The following is a 5,000-nucleotide window of genomic DNA, read 5'->3' as shown; positions in this document are numbered from 1 at the left end:
CTAAAAGTCCTGATTATTTACATGGAGTCTGGTGGAAATATGCTGGCTCTATACACGCTAAAAGTCCTGATTATTTACATGGAGTCTGGTGTAGTTTGGTGGTGGTTATTTCAGGGCTGGTTTATGTTAAACTAAAAGGATCTTACTCGTTAACTAAAAGGTCTATCTCTGTAGGGATCCATCCCATAATGTTGTCAGACACTTAGAATAATAATCTGAGTCTGTCAGCGGCAACAACAGAACTTTTAGTGGACCAAATTGACGCTGAACATTTGCCCCGTAGCGTTACATTGCAGCCTGGTCTGTGGCTGCTGGTTACAGCGTTAACGCTTAACACTGGACCAGTTTAAAGATTGTTGTTCCCATCAGACACTTACACACAAACACACAGGAACGTAGGATCCAGGTTGTTACCCAGGTTCCACGTCTGAAAGGGGCTACAGACATGTGCCACTAAACTAATGCTGCTGTACTTTAGCTGGTAGCGTAGTGGCAAAACTGCATCTTGTATTAAATCCACTTCTGTCAGCGGTAGACACAATTAGTCTTGACTACTTCTTTATTTCCAATCCTCTAGTTAAGTTTGCAGACAGGTACTCAGAGAATAAACATCACTGCGTTGCGTTTTGTGACTTTATTAGCAAACTTTCCTGTACAGCCAAGGTCCTCCGTTTTCATCCAAACATTTCCCCGAGCTTCTCAGACAGAAATCCACATTGAAAACGTCCAACTTGCTGGTCTAACTTTCCGACCTTGTTACATTACTCATTCGTTACAGACGTTTCATTACTTTTTACGGTCAGAAAACCATTTTGCCCCGCAGCTACCGCTGACCCAAAAACACTCATCCTCCAGCAAAACAAAAGGGCCCCCGGGGGGGGGGGCAGTAGCTCGAACATAGAACTAGAGTAAATTAGATCTGTAACAACGCTCATAGTTGAATACAATGTACGTCAACGTCAAATAACTATAATAATATAGAAACTTAAACATTAGTAAATACAAAAAAACTCAAAATGGCCATTAGTTAGCTTTGGCTCTTACAGGTAGCTGTCGGTACACGATCCGTTCTGCCTGCACGATCCGTTCTGCACATGTGCAAGATAATACTGTTTTACCGAGGATACGACCTGCACGATCTGTTCCACGCTAGCCTATGGCTAGCCTCCTCCGGGAAGCTAACGTTAGTTTAGCTAACAGCTAATTCGGCTAACCGCTAGCTGACAGCTAGATTCAGTCTAAAATAACGTTAACTCAAACGTAATGGGAAAAGCAGCTACAGCTAAATTAAGACTTCACAGTAATAACAATAAAGACAAGTATTGAGTGATTGTATTTTAAATGAGCACAAGTAAAGTAGAACTGACGTAACAGCTGTTATATATGTTAACGGTTATTTTCACGTTTTATTTTGAGGGTCTTTTAAAGTTATTACATGCTGTCTCAGCTAGCAGTTAGCCGAATTAGCTGTTAGCTAAACTGACGTTAGCTTGCCTGTGGAGGCTAACGGCAGACCGCTACAATCAGCGAGCGGTTAGCCGAATTAGCTAAACTAACGTTAGCTTGGCTGTCGACCGGAAGAGTGGAACAGATCGTGCAGTGTTGTAAATCCTCGTACAACAGCGCATGCGCGAACATTTTGCGCATGTGCAGAACGGATCGTGTACCGACAGTAGTGCTTGTAGAGAAGAGACATTTCTAACAGCAGCTGATGAAGTGCCTCTGATTCCACGTTGCTGATCTAACCAATGATTCCTCCTGCTTAAATCTGTGTCTCGTGTGTGTGTGTGTGTGTGTGTGTGTGTCTCTCTTTCTGTGTGTGTGTGTGTGTCTCTCTCTTTCTGTGTGTGTGTGTGTGTGTGTGTGTGTGTGTGTCTCTCTTTCTGTGTGTGTGTGTGTGTGTGTGTGTGTGTGTCTCTCTTTCTGTGTGTGTGTGTGTGTGTGTGTGTGTGTGTGTGTGTGTGTGTGTGTGTGTGTGTGTGTGTGTCTCTTTCTGTGTGTGTGTGTGTGTGTGTGTGTTAGTGTGCAGATCAGGCCACATTTTTCTGTCCGAGCCCGACAGTTAAAATCTCATTTCTTTCTCATACTAATGACACGTGTACGTTTGTTTGTGTGAAATCTTTTATGAAGCGTGTGTAGGAAGCCATTCAGAAATGTCAACAGATGAGGTCATCAGCTCACACGGGGAACAAGCTCACGTTAACACAGACGCGCACCTGACCTACATAATCAGCTGTTTTAAACGTAAAATGTTCAATGCCTTATCGCGCTGATGTAACCGAGCCCGACCAGAACCCCAACATCATTTCTAAATATCTGTCTGAACCCGGCCCGGCCCAGCCGGGTACCGCCTGTTCCCACCGGGCTCGGTTCGGGTATCCATCCTCTATAATTCATTTCTTATACTGCACTGTAATTTTTATTCTCGTATTTTTCTTTTAATAGTTTTTAAAACTGCTCTTTAATGTTTAATGTAAAGCACTTTGAGTTGCCCTGTTGCTGAAATGTGCGTTACAAATAAAGCCGCCTTGCCTTTTCTTCATTTTGAGAGGAAGCTGTCTGTTCTTCAGATAAATGCATCATTAAAAGTATTTTTTTCGGGGAATTAAACGATGCAGCTGAACTATGATTTTTGGACAAACATTGTTGGTTTTTTAGGAGAAGTTACTGCGCTGAAATAATCCAACGAAAACATATCCTCCAGCTAGAATAGCACGCAGACTGTCTGCACTCCAACAGAAGAACTTGCATTCGCTAAACCCACCAGACTCCATGTAAACAAAGAGCAATTTTAGCATCTTAAAATACACTTCATTCAGAGCCGACAGAAACAAAATAAAACTATGAAAAGGCGTTTTTGGGTGGTCTTTTCCACTGTTCCAACCATCACAACTCTAGTTTTGGTTGAAATAAACACATAGTTTAGTGATTTACATGTGAAAATATGTTGGCTGTATACACGCTAAAAGTATTGTTTTTTTTAATGGAGTCTGGTGGGTTTAGCGCTAGCGACTTCAGAGCTGTTTCTGGTTATTAATGCAAAAGAAATGCCAAAAGTAAGCAACATGGAAGAGGCAGTACTGTCAGTATTTTATCTTTTGTCCTCCTTAACTTTAGGAACTTGAGATGTGCTACTTTTTTCTTCATTTTGAAAGCAGCTGAACTATGATTTTTGGACAAACATCGTTGGTTTTCTGCTAGAGATGAAGGAGAGGTTGAAGCACGCAGACTGTCTGTACTCCAATAGAAGAACCGCTGAACGCCAGAAATGAAATTGTTAATTGTTCTGTGGTGACCAGGTTAATCTGGGTCTGTGGTGACCAGGTCCACCTCACACAAACTTCCTTCTCCCATTCTCTCTCTTTACTACCACACGTACATACACACACACACACACACTAAAGGTGCTTACACACCAACCAGACGGGCCGACCGTCGGCAGTAAAGCCAGTCGAACTGATCAGTCGGGTCCCTGAGGTCCAAAAAAATGCCTCAAAACACACTGAGGCGACGCCGACTTGAGCGTACGTTCTGCACGTGCGCGAAACGTAACACGTCTCCATAGCAGCAGGCGGCGCTGCTCTGTATTGTTTCCCAGAAAATGAAAACCGGCAGCTGATTGGACGAACGCGTCATGTGGGTCTTTTTTCTCCAGAAATTCACAGCCAGACTGTCATGGCGGCTCGTTCAGAATACGATCTCATATTGGACTAAAATAGTTCACCGAAACGTGTTTCTGAAAACATTTGAAGAGAGAAATAGGCCGTGCAGTTTCTGAATCTGTCTTCATTTCAGATCAACAAAGGTCAGTTTAAAAGATTTTCGTCAGATTTTGAGCGGCTCATCCGCTCGCCATTTCCGGGTGAGTCCCGACTGCCCCGTCTCCGACTGAACATGTCAGGTCGGCCCAAATGAAGGCCGACGGCTCCTCGGACGGCCGACGGCACGAACACACCAACAGACTCGAGTCACCGACCTCACCAGACGGTCCGACGGCCGATTATCGGCCCGGTGTGTCAGCGCCCTAACACACACACACACACACACACACACACACACACACACCCCGATTGTTCTTATCTCAGCTCCGCCGAGAGGAAATAGACATGCCATTTCAAAAATCTTTCATTTATTGTCAGAAATATGTTTTCAAAAGCATCACTTTCATCAAATAGTATGTGACATATGTCCAGTAGGCAGCTGACTGCAAGCAGGCTTACTCCGTCTGCGGACCGGCTGCGTGCTCCGCCGTCCGTCAACACCCACCAGGTTTATATTATTATTATTATTTTAATAAAGCCTTCCCCAATGTTCCTTTCCCTGAACCCAACCTTTTTTACACGTGTGTGACGTTCTCACGTGTGTGTTTACGTATATACGTATACGTATGTTTACGGATAGCTCAAAATGCGTACAGATAGAGCTGGGCAATATATCGATATCATGATATGAGACTAGATATTATAACACACACACACACACACACATACACACACACACTAACACACACACACTAACACACAAATACACACACTAACACACACACACACACACACACACACACACACACACACTAATACACACACACTAATACACACACATACACTAATACACACACACACACACACACACATACACTAATACACACACACACACACACACATACACTAATACACACACACACACACACTAATACACACACACACATACACTAATACACACACACACATACACTAATACACACACATACACTAATACACACACACACACACTAATACACACACACACACAAACACTAACACACACACACACACACACATACACTAATACACACACACACTAACACGCACACACACACACTAATACACACACACACTAACACGCACACACACACTAATACACACTAACACACACACACACTAATACACACACAAACACTAATACACACACACACACACACACTAATACACAAACACACACACATACACTAATACACACAC

General features: G+C 43.2%; 2 protein-coding genes across 2 annotated transcripts in view; one reads left to right on the top strand and one right to left on the bottom strand.

Moving 5' to 3' along the window:
- The window catches only part of LOC116048446 (VPS10 domain-containing receptor SorCS3-like), a 1,378,075-nt gene that overhangs the window by 930,676 nt on the left and 442,399 nt on the right, over window positions 1-5,000 (top strand). The gene's annotated exons all lie outside the window — the stretch shown is intronic.
- Window positions 4,987-5,000, bottom strand: part of esf1 (ESF1, nucleolar pre-rRNA processing protein, homolog (S. cerevisiae)) — a 28,272-nt gene continuing 28,258 nt past the window's right edge. The window contains exon 14 of the mRNA XM_031313042.2: window positions 4,987-5,000. This exon is cut by the window's right edge and continues 660 nt beyond it. The gene's annotated coding sequence lies outside the window, so the exon portion shown is untranslated.

Source organism: Sander lucioperca, chromosome 4 (assembly GCF_008315115.2).
Source record: "Sander lucioperca isolate FBNREF2018 chromosome 4, SLUC_FBN_1.2, whole genome shotgun sequence".
Lineage (NCBI taxonomy): Eukaryota > Metazoa > Chordata > Actinopteri > Perciformes > Percidae > Sander > Sander lucioperca.
The sequence above is the reverse complement of the archived record's forward strand: the minus strand, read 5'-3'. Positions and strand labels throughout refer to the sequence as shown.